Below are 22,389 nucleotides of genomic sequence, written 5' to 3'. Positions count from 1 at the left end.
CAATAAAAAAGCAAAAAGGAGTACATATATATTGATATCTCTAATACGAGAGTGCTCCAAAGCTCTAGTATCAGAAAATGTATCGTATGTCAAAAACTATTCAACTATCAAATAAATGAAAGCAGTACATATGCAAATCTGTCTAAAACGAGAGTGCTCCAAGCTCTGGTAGTTTTTCTGATATCTAGCAATAATCTTACAAATAAAAAAAACAGAAGAAAGTACATCTAGAACATTCTATTATTTATCAAATACGATAGTGCTCCAAACATTAGAATGATGAAATACCTGATACCAAACAAATATTCGATATTTAAAACAAAGTAGTTCATATGATTGTTTATCAAATACGAGAGTGCTAAAAATTGTAGTATCAGGAAATTTATTTGATATCTAAAAAACATTCAACAATCAAAAATAATATGATAATTGCTCTTATACGAGAGTGCTCTGAGCTCAAGTATTAAGAAACTAATTTGACATCACATAATTATTCAATAAATAAATAAAACAAAATAGTAAATATAATATTTTTTCTAATACGAGAGTGCTTCAAACTCTAGTTTTTGGAAATCCAGCTAATGTCAAACGAACATTCAACGATTTAAGAAAAGAGAATAGTTATTGTTACAATTGTTTTAAAACGAGAGTGCCCCAAGCTCTAGCATTAGGAAATTCATCCGATATCAAGAAATTTTCAACAATGAAATAACAAAAGGGAGTACATATGATAACTTCTCTAATACAAGAGTGCTCCAAGCTCTAGTATTTGGAATGTTATCTGGAATAACAATTAAAAGACAGAAAGTAGAGCATTTCTCTTATACGAGAGTGCTGCCAGCTCAGCTCTTGTATACGGAACTTAATATGTTGTCAAACAATTATTGAACAATTAATTAACAGAAAGAAATAAAATGTACATATGCTTATTTCTCTAATACTAGAGTGCTCGAAACTCTAGTAATATGATACTTAAATCAAAATAATAATGACCAACCTAAGTACTATCTTTACTGCCTTTAACAATTTCTCTGAATACAAGAAAGCTCCGAAATTTAGTATACAAAATATACCTAATATTTTATAATGTCACTCAAACTAACATCAAAACAACTTTTTAATAATACACTATCTAAAACACTTTTTTCCAATGCAAGAATTTTCCAAGCCGGAATGTTAGGAAAATGTATCCAACATCAAAAATAATCTTTCAAAAATCAAATACCGATGTAACAGCCAATTCTTTCCCCCAGGCTGAAAGCTTCCTCGGTGACAGAATCAGCTAGCTGATTTATCCCTCGGTGAAAAATCAGCTAGCTAATTCTTTCCTCCACAAGATCGTTTTTCCATTGGGGGGAAAAACCATCTACCTGATGTTTTAGCTCTCTTTAAAAACGTTGGTATTGATTTTTAGGGAGGGGGAAACTGTTGGCTGCTTGGTTATTTTTCAATTAGGTTTTGTTATTTAGGGTAATAACTATTAGCTGGCATATTTACCCACTTGACATTGCTTTGTGGGTGGATGGTGAAGGAGGGGTATTTACAGACAGATTCCTTACCCCTCTGAATTATTTTACAAAGGAGGGGGAAGTATTGGCTCGCTGATTCTTCACCTGTTGGTTGTGTGTGTGTGGGGGGGGGGGGTTAAGGGCAAAACTATCAGCTGGCTGATTCATTCCCCTAGCCTGTCCCCTGCTGTTAATTTTGAGGGGTAGGATATAGATGAGTGTCTATAAGGCCCTTTTTTGGGCCCCGGTATATTCGGATTTTTACCTCCTTATTTTGTTCAAAGATGCCCTATTGTATAACATGCGAAAAAACTAAGGTAAAAAATTGACCAAAGTTGGTTTCTTGGAGTACCAAAAGGAGAAGGGTAAATCACAAATAAAGTTTGCTGTTTTCAAAATGTGCTTTGAAACCAAAATAATATCATTTCTGTTTTTGAAAACATGTATAAATTAGACAAGCATATGTAACAGAATGAAAAAATGACAGATATTAAATCGTCACTTAAAGATTGCTTATATAACACCAAGGATTAAGTCAGGGGGTATTTTTGGTCATTTTCAATTGAAAAGTAATTTGTTTTCTCAATTATTTTCTTTTCTAATTAATATTTTGACTCGAAATTTACAACTTTACTCATTTAAGTAGACTTACATAAATTGCATATTTACTACATACTTTCCTTTTGTTTTATAGTGAGTTATGGCTTCTGGACACATCTCAAAGTTGGTTATTTCAAAGATATAGCCAGAAAGTTTGACTGGGCTTTATGAGCGCCTGTGTGAGATATGTCTAAAAATAGTAAATCATCTAAATTGTGAACTACATGTGGACAACTAAGTTTGTTGACTGCAGCCCATTCCAATGCTGTACTGAATTTATCAAAGTTTTAACAAGATGGGGAATATCCCATAGGTAAACACGTACGAAATAGTATCTATCCTGCCACATAAATCCAAGAAGTTCAAAATCACATGAATGCATTGGAATAATTCTATAAGCTGACTCAATATCGGTTTTAGGCATGAATGCCCCTCGACCACAAGACTTTATCTTAGCAGTGATTTTTCTGCTTAGCGATATCTTTATCGATAGTTGCATACTGAACAGTAGTACTTTTCTGGGGAATGGGAGGGATGAATCCATTCCTGAAATCTTCAACCAGATATTCTATATTTCAAATCGTTTTCATAACCTGCAAAAAATAATAAACCTGGAGCTTTTTGTAATTGACAGGTGTAGTAGGGCTTCGCCCATAAAGATTACTAGGATTTGCTATTCTGACAGTTTTGTGAAGAGGGAGCTGAGGTGGAAGAGGAAGATGTGGTGGCTGATCTGTTTCCGCTACCCTTATTAGTGGTCCTAGGCATGGTGTCCTGCAGAGCATATTAAGTTTCAAAAGTAAAAACACACATTAAACCTCAAAACTGATCTGGCATTAAATCTTTTCTATGGACCAATAAAAAGAGTTAGATAAACTCCAAGTAAGATCTTTCATAGTAGACATCGACATTGAGGGAAGCCCAATATGTCTATGGTTGTATGAAGTACCTGTGGACAGGTGAGCCTGACAGGTATATATATATAGATTAATATTGGTTACTTAATACAATAAGTATAAATATGAAAAGTGTTACTGTAATCACTATATCTGAATTGGGGTAAAAATTCAAAAATAAGAATTAGATCGAAATGGGGCGTATTGGATATTATATACAAGATACAAGATAGAAGAAACTTTATTTAACGTCGCATACAGGTAACCAATGAACGTTAGCTCTTGAGAGCTATTATTGAGACAAAATATGTAAAATAACAAAAACATATTATATTACAAGTAAAGGGAGATTATCACAGAAAAAGAAAGTATCCATATCCCAGGTTTCTAAGTGATTGAGAGTCCCCTACCTACAAAGGCCCCCGGGATATTACCATTTTGGAACAATAAATATATAAAAAAGTGTTAATATATGAAAAGCATTAAATGTGATCACAGATAAATAGTATTCAGAATAAGTAAATCAAAGACAGTTAATAGTGAATGAATACTTGTATATCACACAAGAATTACTTAAGACTTAAGATTAAAACACTATGAAGTGGAATTTACATACAATTCTAATATAGCAAAGAACAATAATTGGCAGAATATACATTATTATAGTGTGAATTAAAAATGATACCGAAATCAATTAACAAATTTTTTCAAGTTTTGCAAAAGAATATTTTTTAGAATATATGGAGTGAAAATACAAATAAGATGCTTCAAAAATATAGCATATAATTAAAACATATAAGGAATGAAATAAGACAATAAAAGTATCACAAAATCCAAAATGTCAGGTGGCAGAGGTAAAAGTAATAATAATAATAATAATAAACTTTATTTATTGAGGATACAAAACCTGTTTAGCAAAGCTAATCTTCCACAGGGTCGTCTGTTAGTAAAATTGGTTAGTTAAAAGACAAAGTAGTATCACAGCAAATAAATGAACATAAAATAAGTGTTGGTCTACTAAAACAGCAATTCATATCACAGTTATTTCATAATTTAAACGGTCGTTCAATAAAATTACAATAACATTATCACAGAAGCACGAAATATATTCCGTGCTTAACCCATTATGGTTTTCATTAACAGACAAATTGTCTAATTTACATATATGCTAATGTAGCAAAAGCTAAAATTTGACAGAATACACGCTAATATAGCGAAAATAAAACAAATCACAGCTGTATCTAAAAAGTATAATAGTAAAAAAAAAACCAGGGCACAGTATGAAGTATCACTCTTTGCAGATATTGCAAAGGCAGATGGGGCCATCCCAGGAATGGACCAGCCTCCTGAATTCTTTGAAGTTTTCAACTTTTCGGAAGTCATTTGGGAGATTGTTCCACACCCGGGCGGCCTCAAAAGCAAACGATTTATGTCCATACTTCACAGTGTTCACCCCTGGCACCTCTGCAGTATTTTCTTTCCTTAAGTCATAATAGTCATAATACATTTTAAAATTATCTTTTTGTATGAAGTTTACCTTTTGTCGTAATGCAATTTTATATCTTTTTACGTGGGTCACGTCAATATCACTACAAATTATTGCGGAAATTTACCGGTAACAATCTGTTTTTCCTTTCCCCTAAAATCACACCACTATCTAATAATTGCATGAATCATTAACATTTCAATTCTACAAAAAAGGACAATTACTATTATACATATAAAACATTTGAATCTAAAATACAACATTAAATTGAACATTTGCAAGCTCGTCAAATGTCATATACAAAATACAAAACAAAAATAAAAAAAGAACTGATTGTTACAAGATTATAAAATGAATATATATACAAGAATAATTTGTAGTTCTTTCTGAACATAAATGATATTTACCGATCAGACAAAAACTATAAATAGTCAATCATAATATATGTATATATATATATATATATATATATATATATATGTATATATGTCAGTATCAAAACCAGGTAACAATTGATTGTAAAATATTTGAAAATCTAAACTTAAAAGTTATAGATTGATAAGAAATGGTATACATGTATACAATATTGCTTAACGAAGTTGGCATGAATATTTTGCCATTTTGATGTTAGCTAAAACAATGTTTAACAGTAACGCGTCATGATCACCTGGTAATTCCAAGACATATGACTATCCTGATCCATACCGTCAAAGCCCAACTAGCAAACTTCTCATTTAGACAGACCTACTTCTATCAATCTAAAGCCTTCTCTTTGCAGACATTCTGCCATCCCACTCTAACACAGACATAAACGTATACTTTTCATAAGTACTGTTTTCGTCAGACCTCCCTGCTAACAAGCATGTTCGTTTTTCAGTCATAGCCCAGCTTACAAATCCTTCATATCTAGACATACAACTATATTATTATATACATGGACAATTCACGTATTCCCTATGGCGGGATCGTATATACGTGATCAGTTCTGAACAACTTATCATACATGGATACTTTGATACATACAGTTTGTTTACATATACATGTTTTTTTTATGTATAAGATAACAAAAATAATAAAACAGTCATGGACCTTTTCGATAGTAAATCATATCAGATATGAACATGCAAAAATGACAAAATCTCTTTTTTCCAGGTTTATATAACGTCATATTCACAATCATAAAAGTTCAAAACAGTAGATTATAGCGCTGTCAATACTGTCACACTCTTACAAATCAACCTATTATTTGTAGACATTCCATCCTCTCCGTCCATACCGTCAAAGCCCAGATAACACATCTCAAATTAGTTAAATAGCAAGCCAATGTTACTGTTTGTCTTGCAAGAATGCATAATATGAAATACAAAAATTAATAAGTTCAATTAACAAGATAATACATAATTAGTTGACACCGCTTATCCTATTGCACGAACTAGACTCTACACTATAATCATTCTTCTATTAACTGTACCTTTTACTAGGATGCATTTAGCTCGTATGTAACAAATGTGTTTAAGCTGATTTCACTTTTTACAGATATGTATCCAAATTGCAGGGAAACCACGCCATATAACAATATTAGACAATGTCAATATGTCTCATTATACCTTATACACATTTCAAGGAATTGTACTCGTGATCTGATGAATCCCATAGACAAACATATATATTCGTCAAAACTTTTTATCGTAATAACCTTACTACATCAGATGAATAAATTGTTTTTCTTCATATTATCCTTCCATGGTAACTCATAACACACATACTTATTTGGTCAATTAACAGTACATCAACACAGTCTCCCTCAATCACAAAACTGTGCGTGCTTTCATCAGGTGTTGCACCCTTCTGAAGAAGATATAATGCACACTCATGTGAACCATTAGAGCAAGATTTATTAAGCAGGGTAAGTCTGATCCATTTGCTCAATTTTTCTTCACGTTTTTCATCATCAAGCCTTCTAAGAAACCCTTTCAGGAAATTGATATCGGCCCATACATCCATCAAAGTAATACAATGGTACATATACCAAATGTCACATTAAGCAACTTCTTGGTATTGAATAGTAACGATAAGAAAATGTACTTCTGAATTTTCATCCCCGCGAAGCTTCGAAAGAAGATGCGTTTCTATTTTCTTCAATTCTTTCAAATCCTCTTTACACACAACATTAGTTCCAAACAAATCATCCAAAAATATAGCTAAATGTGCTTTGTTGGCCAACTTATCCAAGTCTTTGATGTAGTTAAGTTGTAGTGGTTGCCTACCTCTTCGATGTTTCCCATCCTCCTCAGTGGTACACAGCTTAAGGAATAGCTGATATGCAATCGCTGTTTTCCGGAGTTTCCCTTGATCATTACTACATTGAGCTAGTTTTTCAACAACGTTTCCTTTGCATCGACGAAACCTTTGGTGTCAACCCACAGTTTATCGTTTTCTTCTTCTTACAGCATCAGTGTGGTAGATTCTTCAAAGACAATTAATTTTTCATAACAATATCATATAGATTTGAACAAGAATTTGTTGAAAATTATACACACAATTAGGGAATCAAATAACTGCAGATAACCAGGGTATCGTATACCAAAATAAGCGTTTGCTAGAATTCTTTCATAAAAATAATCTGAGACATACATGGATGTAAAACATTTTGGTATGCTGACTCATTGTATAGGAATATAATCATAGGAATTGTGTATGAGAATATATTTATCGTTAAACTTATGATAATACAATAATTAAACATGTGGTATCACTCCAGATTAATATATTGTATTTAGTTAAGAAAAGCAGATTCTTTTAAACAGTAACGTCATTAGCGATAAAAATTTAACTCAACTATCATATTTGCAAATTCAGTGTGCACATCTTTAACATATTCCAATAAAACATCAAAACGACATTTCACAAAATTTTAAATAAGCAAAACAGTGTTGAAGATAATATATTCTGAGCTTTTTAAAGTTACATTTAATTACACTATCAAGTCTTTTAAAACAAAAGAAAAAAAGTACTTAAATGCACAAGAAATTTAAGTATTGTAAAAGTAAAATCAGACGGTATTTGTTTTTTAAATGTTATGTAACAGACTTTACATGCACAACTCACCTATCAATTTTTGTCTGTTAAGGTTTAAATCTGTAAAAAAAAAAAGTAAGTTCATAATTTACACAGTTGTTCAAACCATCATTATATAGCAAGTGCAATGTCCAAATCTTCATCAAGGTGCAAGAAGCATCATTATAATATTGTATCAATAGATAATTCTTTCTTAAATATTTACGATGATACAAGTATTTTAAAAAGAACTTAAAATCGTCTGACTTGAAACATATACAAATAAGATAATGTGAAATATTACTCATTTAAAAACAAAACAAAAGAGGCAATAAAATATCGAAATACAGCTAATTTAAGAGTTCTCATAAAAAATAAATAAAAAATAAAGCTGAAAAATTATGACATATATACACAATAAAAGTTATATATGTCTTCTCATACAAATACATCTACACAATACCACTTAACATATTGAAAAATTATCAAACGATGTGCATTAAAATTATTAAAATGAACGGATGATTCATATCAATCTATAAAAACCATACGCTGAACAATATGTTTAAATTACCTTCAATGTCGCTGGAGCTCTTAGAGGAAGTTTTGGCGGTATGTTCAGTGCGTCAATTTCTAAAAGAACACACGAGGAAGAATTATATAAACAGTGGATGGATAGGATATACACATTACACCAAGCGAAACACGAGGAAAGTATACACATTTCACAAAACACTGAAGATTGAATAACATATTACATTGTGACAAATATACTGGAATCTTAAACAGGATATATGGCTGTGTTAACGCGTCTTATTTAAATGTACAATCCTAATGACGCTAAAGCATAATTTTTGACTTTAGTTCTTTAATAAATGTAACTGTTTTCAATTTTTATCGGTGTTTTGTGGAGCTTTCAATAACAACAATTGGAAATGATGTATGTAGGTTTGTTGGCGTGTCGACCCTGCATATCGTGGATCAATAAATGAATACACCTGCTGTTACCCTCTGCATTTTAATATAAGAGGCTTCTTATATGGGGAACCCCCTGCAGAAAAGGAGATTTGCTTTTGTGCCCTGTTATTGACACTCAATTGATCTTCACAATTAAATTATTTATTTTGCAATTCCTTACCCTTGCTTGGCATCATCTCACTTGGCTTTAATGTTGAAAGTTTGCCCAGATGAGGAGTCCCTGCAGGTAATAACACATGTGTAACTCATAAGACAACATTTTTTTTGTCAATATTACATCAGTAAATGCAAAGCATACGTGATGATTCTATTTAAGAAAATAGCGCGTGTTTGGTAATATTACGTAGTATCACATAAACGCTGAAGAAGTCATATTTAGGGACTAAAATTCGAATATGTATCAATGCTCAATATAAAGAGGATATTCAATGGTTTCCCGTTGAAAATAATGCTCGAGTCTAAAGCTACGTACCCAAATCGAGATTTTTTTTGGATAAATAACAATGTTCTTTACACCATAATATCAGTACAAAAATGTTTGTTCATTTTTCATCAAACGATACTATCCACTTTTCATTGCTATTACAAATTGATATTTTGGGTTCGTGGTTCTATAAATAGAATGCGAAATACTTTCAGGGTAGCGTAGGCCCTCGAACCGTAAGTGTACCCTGAAAGGGTCAGTTCGGTATTTTGGCTTATATTAGGGGATACAAGTTCAATATCAGCAGAATAGTAGACATATTTCAAATATTTTAAAATCAAACGGGGTTCTGATAAATTTCTCCTCCAAACCATTATTAGTTATGATAAAATAGATTATTGAAAATGCTATCCAAATAAATAGCGTCGCAAGGCACGTAAATCGGGAGTTTTGTTTCGGTCATTATTCTTACCTTTAAATTGTCCATGTAACGATAATCAGCAGCCATTAAAGCTTAATACAGTTTAATTGTCATAATAAAGCTGATATATAATTAAATTGTCATATAAGTATTATCAAATGAACACTGTATACATAAAAGTATTTATTTGCATTGAATGAGTTTCTGGTGCCGTTTTCCCATAAGTGTCCCGTTTTGGGTAATGCCCCGATTTGGGTACAAAGACGGTAGTGTATGTTGGAAATATGTACCAATACAAACACTGTTACAACCGTCGCTTCATCTGTAAGAGGAATGTATCGATGTATCACAGAGTAAAATATATCAGATTTATTAAGTTGAGGAGATTGGATATTTCATTGGATTTATTTTAAATATATCGATATATCTGTCTATTGTTATTACCTTCGACGTCACTGAGACACTTTGACGCCTCTTCTAAATTATGTTCGGCAGGTAAGTTTTCTGGAATAAGAACAGGGATCAGCAATTGATAAAACAATGAATGAATATAAATGATCAATACATCATGTCAAAGAGGATTTGACTCGAACATTTCAGTCATGTTTATTCAGCATTCCTCACTTGAGCGAACGTTCAACACTAAGGCAAAAAGTAAGGTATTGCTTAGCAAGGCATTAAGGGCTATATCAGTTTTTATGAAGTTGATAGAAAAGTTATTTGTCCCAAATGTTGCAATAGGGGATGTAGATAAATTTTGGTTACACTCATGTCCTCTTAGAAAATTACACAGAAGAAAATCCCGATTCTGTTGAGAACCCAAAATCAGTCGCCTTTTACGGCACGCAGTGGAATACACCAGGCATATTATTACCCCGAACCTGCAGGGGCCCATTGTAATGTACTGAAAAGTATATGTATATGCTACAATGTAGATAAAGACCTAAGTCTCATTCAGCATAAATAAGGCGCGGACTTCACAAAGGCGTATCAGCAGACTTACCAGTTATATCTGATGGCGAATCCTTCGTCTTAGTGCGGCCTTTTTTAGCTAGAGTTTTTGGATCAAAGTCCTGCTTAGGGAGTGTCTTGAAAATAGAATCCTTCGAACGGGGCTCCTCTCCGGTTTTACTTTCCAAACGAATCATCTTTGGTGTTTCCAGCGTCACAGCTGTAAAAATTAATACACAGTATATTTAATTAGCTCATCTGGAGAGTTTATGCCATGGCACGGTGTACCAGCGTCAACTTTTCCTTTAAAACGCTACTAGTCCAGAACGACTGGTCACAATTTTTGACCATGTTTTGGAAATTGTAATCATAATAGGTTGATATCTACATCCTATAACAAAATATACAATTGCTACGCGTGAAGAGATAAAGACACTTGTACTAACAGGAATGTTCTGTGGGTCCCTTTCCACACCTTTGGACTTACTCCCCGAGTTATTACTTAAAAACAGTTAAGTTCCTAACCTTATAATCCAATATACAATTGTTAGGCATAAAGAGACGACTTCATTCATAATTTTAGGATTGGCCCTTTAGTCTAATCTCACCCCTTGCTATTTATTCTTTTGGGTCATTGCTAGGAAACCGTTGGTGTTCCCACACTATATTTATAATATGTTCAGTTACAAGGGATGAAGAGACAAAATAATCATGCTACTTAGACTGGACACGGGTAAAGCTGTATCCTTTGGAACATAATTCCATGATAACAGTCGAGATCCCTTCTTCATTTCAAAAAATACAACTGGCAGGCTTGAAGAGATGAATATGTTACAAGGATTAGCTCAGGAGTACAGCCCCACCTTGGTAATAAGCACGAAATACTTTAAATTGCATATCTTCCCAAACGTCACCATCAAAAAGAGAGCACTCATTGCAATAATTGAGATCTTTGTATTTCTCTCTACTTCTAACTACCTTTCATTTCCTAGCGCCATGCTTTAGCAACACCTCACTTTTGGCTCAAGTGTCGAACGTTCGCCCAGGTGAAGGAGGCAATGGGTCTGACCCCATACCGGAATATACCAAATTTCTTAAAAATGGTAGTTGTTATTCCCTGTTTAACGTTCAGCATTTAGAGGAATGGCAACAACTGGTTCGCCCGTTGTCAGTATAATGTAACCGGACGGAATGCTGTGCTGGGTGCCTTCGGCATGGTTTTTCAGTGAGATAGCACAGAGGAAACTACGACACCTACCCTGTCGCCAGTACACATACACAACACACAGGGAGGCACGTCCTTAAATGACTTTTTAGGTTAATAGGACGTTTAACAATATAAAACTAAAACTTACCCAGAGGACGTATTGCTAGCCTGGATATCACAGCAAGAAAAAACAAATTGCAAATATTTCAACATATTGAGTCTCCTTGGCTTACGAATGTTCAGGCTAAATAGTTAAGAAAGTTTTTCTTCTGGTTACCTCTACTGAGGCCTGTCCTGCTACATTCTGGGGAGCCAGACCCATCGTTTATTCTGGCTAAATATCAATACCCTTTCAGGTTATTCAGAAACAAAAATTGAATCTTTTTACTACTCTATCCCCAAATACTCTTGGCTAATTATCATCACCCTGTCACTTTTCGTTTGCAGAAGTTGTTTAAGGTGGGTCCATCCTTCTCAAATTTAGCGCCACTGCGCAGGAAGTGTAATCAACAATTACTAATAACGATTAAGAACGTCAAAAATTCCTAAAAGTATCCAGTGCGACTATCTTTTATATTTAAATAATCGTATTTAATGTGATATTGAACTCCCGTAAATAAGACCGAAAGTCGTTTATCCCGGAAGTTTACCATCACAGATGATGGCTCTATGACAGCTGCTGAGGATGAAGCATAAAAGTGAAAGAATATGTACTTTCCGTTGTTACGGCTCACTTATCTACATCTTGAATAGAACAAACGATACTCAGAGTGTATCATCACTTGAACGGAATAGGTCATTTCGTACGATGGAATAAATATGACCGTAACCCATCACAATGACGGCGACGGTGTAATCAACAATTACTAACAACAATTAAGAACGTCAAAAATAACTAAAAGTTACCCAACACACTGACGGCGACACTTCTCTACTGACTACTGTAATGAAGGTATTGACGTTGCAAATTTCATTCGAAGCATTACAGCAATTCCGTCTTGACTGTTGACAGAGATTCCGTTCAGAAATAATTAATAAATGACCGTGTAAACAGCTTCGAGTGATACGAAAGAACGTCTGAAAACTGCAACTGAAAACTGAAAATTAATGTCTGAGTTACAAATGCTCTGATTAGGTAGTAACAATAGCCATGCTCAGCTTTCTAGATTTAGGAAAAGCAGTGGTAGGAAATACATTAATACATTACAGGTAATTTTCCTTCATTTAAATTTGTTTCATGTGTTGTAGGTTAATTCAGCTTTCAGTGCATTATACTCTTTTCCTCTCTTCATGTAATCTCTGTTTTAGGGGTTTGAAATTTTGTTACGAATATATTTTATCAGGTTGCATTTTTACTCGAAACATCAAAAGTGAATTTTTAAAAGATGCATAATTTGTTTTTTATTATTACAGGAAGTAAGGACAGAAAGTAAAATGCAATAAGCCAAATCTGGATATATCAAATCATATAGAATAATTTATAAGGCCATAGGTCATCATAACAACGAGTCCACTATGGATAACCTGACCCACCCTCGGCCCTTCATATGTGTCGCGGTTATTGAGGTCGGTCTTCACGGATCATGTGTCTCGTGCGACTGTATGCACGTACTATATCTCGGTTCGATAAATATTTCCATATTCTGATAATGCCTACAGCTCGGTTTTTACTCAAACATGCATTTAGAATGTGAAAACATAGAATATACATACATTATGAAACATGTCTACATGACTTCACTGTGATATCACAAGATGGTATCTTTAAGAAATAGGCACGTGTCGTCACATGTATACAACGATTTCACGTACACTATAGATAGGTAATCTGAGCTTATAATATTTGTTTAAGTCTAATTAAACATGTACCGGACTACCAGTGACGACCGACATCGGTTTGCATGTATATATCAGTTGTAGTTAAAATTTCATTCCTGAGGTAAAAATAGAAATTAACAATATCATCAGTTTGTCCCACGCAGATTTTTCAAAAAATAAGATTTTGTTTATGTTACTTTTAGTCTTGTATATAATTATTTGTGTAATGTTTAGTATAGTGTGTCTCCACCCCAAGTAAAGTTTCTTTTCTCATATCTTATCTTCCATGTGTATCTTGTACCAAATAGTGTTATACCACTTAGACAACGGTTAATGTGTGTGCAACACGTAATTAGACTATGGGTACATGACGTACATGGAAGTAACAAATCTAATGCACTCAAAACTTTTATTGAGAAAAATGCACATTTAAATCCTATATTGGTAATCCTATTACTGTTGTGTAATGATATTGAATTAAATCATGGGCCTCTGCGCAATCTTCAAATTTTTCATCTTAATGTAAGATCCATTAGAAACAAATTGGATAATGAACTTTCTGAAAATGATATAATATGTCTTACAGAAACACATCTTACCCCATTAATACGTGATAGTGACCTTGGTTTAGATAGTTTTTCATGTGATTTTTATCGAAAGGATAGACAAGAAGGATTATTAGACTTAAAATAAGGCAAAGAAATCGTATCCATAATAAAGCTGTTAACACGAATTCCCCTTTTCATTGGGAAAGGTATAGATTAGTTCGAAATGAAACAATTGATTTAATTAGACTTACAAAAAAAACAATTCCTCTTGAAACTCGAATTCTCCCTTAATAGCAATAGCTTACCACCTGACAAGTGGTGGAAAGTAGCGAAATCTCTGTTTAAAGCCGACAATAAGCAAGCCAGTGTCCCTCCTTTAAACGGCAATGGCTCTTTCCTTTAAAATCCCTTTGATAAGCAGAATGTCTGATTTTCCTTTCGTAATTGATAGCATTGAGTTCACCCAACAGGATATAAAAAATCAACTTTCTACTTTAAATGGGAAGAAGCCCGCTGGTCCTGATGGAGTGGTCCCAAAACTTATAAAACTACTAACACCTTCTATCGCTCTTCCTCTTACCCTCCTTTGTAATAAAACCAAGGAAACCCCCTCAATCCCATTGTCCTGGAAAGCTGCAAACATTAATGCTATTTATAAAGGCAAGGGTGAGAAAAATGATGTTTCTAATTATCGTCCTTTTCCAGTTACCTCTTGCTTTAGCAAAATAATAGAAAAAGTAATTTTTAAATATCTATACAACTATTTGCGAGAATATAAAATCATTACTAAGAACCAGTCAGGTTTTATTCCAGGAGATTCAACTGTGAATCAACTTCTTTCGTTATATCATATGATTATGGATTCCCTTGATAAAGGACGAGAAATCCGCTCTGTATTCTGTGACATAAGTAAAGCATTCGATAGAGTGTGGCATGAAGGGTTATTATACAAACTAGAATACTATGGTATTAAAGGAAACTTGCTAAGTTGGTTTAAAAAATACTTGTCAGATAGAAAACAACGTGTTTTAACCGAGGGCATTTTCTCAGAGATCTGTTTTAGGTACCTTTTTATTTCTTTTATATATTAATAATATAGCCGATATTGTAACTAGTGACATAAAATTGTTTGCTGATGAAACATCCTTAAGTGAAATATTTGAAAATAATATTGAAATAGCTAATAAAATTTCAGAAAATCTTTCAAATATTAGTACTTGGGGTAAAAAGTGGGATATTAATTTCAACCCTTCAAAAACTGTATCAATGATATTTACTAGGAAAAGAGACTCGCTACATCCAGATATATTTTTTAACAATAGCCCAGTTCAATCCCTTGCTACTCACAAACATCTAGGAGTTCTTTTGTCTGAAGATGGTAAATGGATTCACCATGTCAATTATATATATGAAAAAGCGTTTAAAAGGGTAAATATATTAAAATCACTTTAAAAAAGCGTCTCAATGAAAACTCTTTTAAAGATATACAAAACATATATTTTGCCTTTATTGGATTATACAGACGTCTTGTGGGACGATTGCACGGAACAATCTAAACAACTGCTTGAGTCTGTTCATTTAGAAGCTGCTAGAGTCATAACAGGATTGCGTAGAGGTACCTCTCATCATAGATTATATAAAGAACTTGTCTGGGAATCTCTCTCAGATAGACGACAAAAACATAAATTAATATTAATGTTTAAGATACTTCATGGCATGCCCCCGCAATATCTGAAAGATATAGTGCAACCATTTATATATCACAATGAAAATGAAAGATATCCATTAATAACGACTAGATATTTCAACACTCCAATATGTAGAACAGTAAGCTATTATAGTAGCTATTTTCCAAGTACATTAAGGGAATTCAACTCATTCGCACTTAATTTTGATTTATCCAATGTAAACTCTCTATCATAATTTAAAGCTCTACTCTTTAAAAATAATGGCAATCGAAATATAAATATAATTATATGTCAACATAGAAATGAAGCCAGCAATTTGAACTCTGACCTTTTTCTTGACCATTTAAAAAACTCTCCAATATTCACATTCAACCTTGGTGAGAAAACTGCGGATCATTATTTTTTTATCTGTCCTCTATTCAACCATTCTCGATTGACACTTAGAAATCAGCTGATTAACCAAAATATAACCCATGACCATTTGAATATAAGCACATTACTTCATGGATGTCATGAATGTGATGAAGAAACCAATGCATTTGTACTACAATGTATATCAGAGTACATTATCAACACTAAAATATTTGTTTAATCATAACTTTACCTTGTACGGTGGGGACATGGAGACACACTATATAAATTGTTCATATGTTTGTTTGATGATTTCAATGACTGTACATATAACATACCGAAGTTGTAAGGAGAAGGTTTATATAGGCTTTGCCTGATGCTCTATCCCTTTGCATATTTTTTGCAATAAAATTTGTTGAAATGAAATAGTAACAAGGATGGAAAATGAATAGATAACAAGGCAATAGCAAAGTAACAAAATTTAATTTGATAAATGTCAGATCAAATGTGACAAAACCTATTATACTGAAATCTATCATGTGAACATGAATGTGTAATAGCTGCTGCAAATGTCACTTTTAGTATATTTAGTCTCTGTGCTGAACCAAGCATTCACCAAGATTGATTTCTGGTGATATATTTATCAAGATATTAATAAGTTATAAAATGACTAAAATACATAGTAAGTTGTTAACTTAGTAAATATTAATATTTTGCCAAGAATTTATTTTCTCTCAGGAAATCTGGTTCAGATTCATCATTCAGAATCTGATACTACACTTGTAGTTTATTCTCAAATTCAAGATATGTTTTCTTGTGTTATGATTGAGAGTCCACAGAACTACATCATATTAGATTCCAAAATCTGCATACATGCCCCTGACTCTGTGCATCTCAAAAAGTAAAAGAAAAAATCAATCTAAAAAGTAAAAACTTTGTACATTAATGTAAACTGGGGGAGCTGTCTTAGATATATGTAACTGGAGATGGTATTCAACCTGGCCTTGAAGCCTTCCAATGTTGATGCCTCCACTACTGATTCTGGTGCAAGACATTCTTCTAGTTTGTTACTCTGTCCTATGTAGATCTTATATTAGCATGTGCTGACCTCAAGTTGTGCAGTCACCTGTTGTGAGCTATACTATTGGAACTGCTTTAACAGCCTGTATGTTTAGATGATGGTCAAATAAGATATTGACAGTTAATGCTGTGTGACCAAAAGAGTTATAACAAGGTAGACAAGTGCTCGAATGTATGAAAATACAGAGTTACAGTGTAACACTAACAGTAATATGTCTAACATGTGTAATTGTTTACATCTATGCATTGAATTGTCATATATTAAAATCAGCTTTTTACAAATTTTGAATGTCAGAAGTATGTAATGCTCAGTAAAGACATAAAGTGTAAGACATATGACCAAAATAATTTGCGAAACTTTTTTTTAGTTCCGGAAACTTGTATCGCGGAAACGACATATTCCGCTCGTAGTCTGTACCTCTGTAACACTGTTTTGTATTGTCTATGTTACGATAAATATACAGCAATGATTAGATTTAGACTAGGTAATGGTAGCAAATATTTGTTCAATATGAATTGTATATACCGACCTGGATATACATAATCTACACAACAAACAGTGAAATCAAGCACCACTCGTTTGGAATGGTGCGCTAGCATTGTGAACGGAAATACAATTTCGTGTATAATACCGGACCCGGCGGCGATCTGAAGATATATCGATCTGGAATACGGATCGGAACTTCGAAACATTTTTATTTTTATGTAAATTCCGAGCTTGAACGCTACTTGATTTTAATGTATATCAAATACAAGTGTGGGGACACGATAAAGAGTTGTATTTTTGACGGTATGGATAATAATATGACATAATTTTGCCTTTTACACATTAAAATAGGAATAGGCAAAATGGGGTGGGGGAACGGAGTTCTAACTTCAATTGAGCAAAATTGCCAAATTTTCACCGAGAACCCCAACATTGTGTATGTTTACCGAAAATCATATATACTGTCTTCTGTAAAAGTTTTACAAAATGGACATGGGTTTTAGTCGCATTTTTGCTTGGTTTTAATACATTCGTTTGATGTAAATTTGTTAAAATTGCATTTTGAAGTGAATGGATAGCCACGAAATATGCATAAATATAGCAAATATAATTGTTGTTGTTTTTTTATTTCTGATTTTGATAGTACATCACGTAATGTTTAATAAATACTCAACTTGGTGGTTACTCAAATTTTGTAAATATTGTAGAAAACAAATTTTTACTTAATTTTCATATTTTGGGGGAAATTTGCAGAAAAAGTGGCTACCTTACAGCTGAAAAAAAGTAAGCCGAGAACCCCCCCTTTTTCTTTGCATATATGGAATCTACGTAACATATGCAAGAAAATAAGCCTAATTAGAAACAAATAACATGGGTTTTTCCAAAAGGATGGACCCACCTTAAAAGCTATTTACTTATTTGACCCCTGTGACCTTTAAAATAGGTCACGATCATTAACTGGAGAAAAAATTACACTTCACAACACTATTCCTGCATGTTTCTGGTCAAATATCATCACACAGAACATCCTAGCTATTCAGAAGGGTTGTTTAAGCCTTTTACAGATTTGATTCCCGTTACCTTTAATTTAGGTTAATTTAAGTTATTTGGGGAGAATTTATATCACTCCAAACATGTACCAGGTATTTACTAGCCTACTAGCATTTCCCGTTGCTCATGCTTATTCAGTAAGATTTTTTATTTTTTTTACACATTTGCCCCTGTGACTTTGATAGTAAGTCAATGTCATTTATTTGAGGTAATTTTATAGAACTACACCCCTGGTAGCTACTGGAAAATGTATCACTCTTGGCCTTCTGGTTATTGAGAAAAATGATTTACAATATATATTTGATCACTGTGGCGGTGGAAGTAGGTCAATACCATTTATTTGAAGACAATTTGTAGCACCCAATGCCAGGTGCATACTTGCTAAATAGCATGACCCTGAGTCCAGTAGTATTCAACGCGTCATAAAATATGGCTTTAGAATCACGAAAACCAATTAACACTCCCCCAGTTCCTTTCGGGAACTGAATAACAAGAAACAGGGTAAAACAGTAAGTACCAGACTTGCATTGACTTTATTTAACAACTAAAATTATTTCTTAATGTAGCATTATGTTTGTTATTCATAGGACTGGTATAACTACATTTTAAACTAATTTACTTTTATAAAATCCTATATGTTTAATAAGAATGGAAAGCATATTTGAATAATATATAGGGCGTAGAAACCGGACGTTGCCATTTTGAACGTCAGTAAATTACCTAGGCTGTTAATAGGACGTTAAACAAAATAAAACCAAACCAAACTTACCACTTTGAATTGAAATGAATGAAGTGCTGCTCGGGCCAGTTCCAAATTTGTTTGTAGCCCAGCACAAATATTGTCCTTGGTCATCAATTGTTGCATTGCGGATGATAAGTGTGGGTGAAAGATCAGAACCACCAAAGTATTTTTCGTTGTCGATTTCTATAGCAATCTGTTGACTATTTTCTTTTTTAAACCACTCAATCGACGTAGCTACTTGCGGTGCGATGAGGTAAGTTTGCAAGATGGCCGACCCGCCGACGGGAACAGTGAACATGCCATGACTTATATTCACGTACGGAAGACCTGATCAACAAACATTTAAATTAAATATATATCAAGAACTAAAATAGAAATAGTATTATATCAAATCTGTGTTTGTAAGATAAGCTGCCCCATGTAATAAAAACAAAATATATTATCAGTGAAACCGTACTTCTTAGTATTCAATATTTCTCTTTATGATGAATGATAACTCTTGAAATACAAGAAACAAAGTGGATCTGATCTTTTTGTTTAAGATACGACAACTTACCACCTTGACATGCATTATGAGGTGTTATCTCGAAAGTTACTTCGTCTATGTCTAAAATCGTTCGGGATTCGTCTGATAATTTTATGCGTCCACCATCCATTATATAATGCGTAAATTGTTTAGCCAGATGTACAGATGACGGTTTTTCTGGAATTCTAGCGGGCGTGATATCTATGCAGACAAGTATGCATTCTGAAAATAATATATAAGTTATGATTTTTTTTATACTATTTTCGTGAGCATGTATAGTCGTTATGCGGTAGCATGGTAGCATGATAACATGGCAAGTACATAAATGCATTTAAAACATCCTTTGAATAATGTGTCCGTTCAAAACGTGTTTTCAAGATTTACATTTTATATTTGTGAATGTTCGCTTACGTGGTTTAAATGTGATGCCTTTCACTCGCTCGTTTGCATTAGTTGCTACTGCAAATGTATTTGAAATGTCGGATCCTAATTCCGGTCGATTTGGGTCTGTTTCGTTTTTAATGACAAATGCTAACTGGCTTCCCTGGTCATCATTAATACGAGACTCTGTAAATAGAAATGTGAGATTATTTTGTAATGGATCCGTCACAAATTTAATATTTTTCAACAACAATAATTTCTGAATGATTCTGTCAATCCACAAATGAATATTTGTTCAATATTGATATAACAGTTATTCATCGTCAGATTGTTCTTTCCGTGATTATCCCAAAAATGTTTTTTAATTGGTTGGTCAAAGTTTAATATTTTCGCATCAAACTGGTGAAATGAAGGCGGACAGAAAAAGTAGGGAACTAAGAAGAATGTAAAGATCCAAAATGTTGCAATTAAGGTAACAAGGTCTGTTTGATTTCGTCAGTGTCTCTTAAACAGAAGACAAAAAGAGTAAATCCCGATTCTGCAGGGGGAGTGGAGCTGGCACGAAGTGCTTTTCGAACCAATACATAGAACAACAAATGTATCTTGCTTGGCCTTGATGATGTTATATTATTATCAAGGTTCTTTACGCAATACAATACTTTAGTGAATCTACATCACCAAGGCATCATGCATGCAAAATAACAAACCCTTGTGGCACTTCTTGAAAAAACTATTTGTTTAAAAACATGCTGATCACTTGTGGCAAGTTACACTAAATTTGACAAAGCAGTTTTTGAGAAAGTAAAATGTACGACAGACGACGCACGACGACGAACGAAGACGGATTACAATACATGTAGGTCACCATGACCCATTGTCAGATGACCTAATAGAACCAAATCAATTATTATACATGTTATGATTAAAGTACATGGTACATATATACCTTATACAAGATTTTATCCTTTCTCGCAAATTATACATTGCATTTTCTATTAACCCGATAAAACGTATACCTTTCATATTGTGACAAATATAAAGAGTGATATCTGTCACAGTATGAAAATATCATGTTGTGTATTTACCAATAAAAACATTTCTTCCTATTCAATACATCCAATGCCTCAGACATTGTGTTTAGATGAAAACAAAGCACCGATGAATAAGTGTTTGTTTTGATCAATCTTCGTTACCTACTAAACATGTTTTTACTCTGCAAAACAATTGACATCATGTTAAGGCAAATTCGACCAGATAATATCATCAAAAGGTAAAATCGTTTTGAGTGGCACGGCACGTTCGCTACTACCACACAATTTTGATGCAGTAAAGATTTCGTCGTTGTAGGAGGTTTAAAAGGAAGAAATGAAAAATTGAATGTGTTCCCCCTGTTGAGTATTTCTCATATACCCAGTATACACAAAGATATTAGTATTCTGCTATCTGTAACACATATATGATATTCAACAGGAAACCCATTAAAATATCCTGATTATCACAATAAAAACTCATGTATGATCATCATAATTACCACTGGTTTGGTTTGGTTTAATTTTGTTAAACCTCCTATTTACAGCTAAATGTGTGCGTGCAAGAGACAGGGTGTGTTGCTTGCCTCCTTGTGATAGCGCAGATCTGATGCCGACTTTATAGTGTTATATCACTAAAATGCCATGCCGAATGCCGAAAGCATTCCGCCCAGTCACATTATACTGACAACGAGTGAACCAGTTGTAACCATACCCATTAATGCTGAACGTTAAGCAGGGAATAACAACTACCATATTTAAGGACTTTTGTATATCCCGGCCTGGGGACAGAACCCATTGGCACTGCTGCAAAACAGGACATAGTTACTGTACAGTGTTGGTGGTTCAGGATATGTTGATAGTACGACACGAAGTCATTGCAAAAAGCGCGATATCATAAGCAGCTTTGATATAAGTCATCGTGTTTCATACAGAGATTGAACGGCGTTTTTGTTTTTTAACTTTCATGGCAGTATGAACGCAAATCGATTACATCCATATTGCATGAAGCCTGCGTTCATACCGGCATGAAATTAAAAACAAACACCGTTCAATTCACGTTTTTACTTTTTTTTACTACAGAGCAATTGTTTAATTTTATTGATTTGTTCTGAAATGATTTGTTTATTTATAACTGCGTTTTGTTTAAGCGTCGTCATTT

At 33.4% G+C, this 22,389-nt stretch overlaps 1 protein-coding gene and 1 long non-coding RNA gene across 2 annotated transcripts in view; both read right to left on the bottom strand.

Moving 5' to 3' along the window:
• LOC110458824 overlaps positions 1 to 22,389 on the bottom strand; it is a 131,982-nt gene that overhangs the window by 82,523 nt on the left and 27,070 nt on the right. The gene's annotated exons all lie outside the window — the stretch shown is intronic.
• Positions 7,564 to 8,223, bottom strand: LOC110458827. Its single transcript, XR_002463830.1, has 2 exons — positions 8,122 to 8,223; positions 7,564 to 7,628 (listed from the first exon to the last, which is right to left on the bottom strand). It is a non-coding gene; the product is annotated as an uncharacterized LOC110458827 (long non-coding RNA).

Source organism: Mizuhopecten yessoensis, unplaced genomic scaffold, assembly GCF_002113885.1.
Source record: "Mizuhopecten yessoensis strain PY_sf001 unplaced genomic scaffold, ASM211388v2 scaffold9847, whole genome shotgun sequence".
Taxonomy (NCBI): Eukaryota; Metazoa; Mollusca; class Bivalvia; order Pectinida; family Pectinidae; genus Mizuhopecten; species Mizuhopecten yessoensis.
This window is presented reverse-complemented; position numbering and strand designations above follow the sequence as displayed.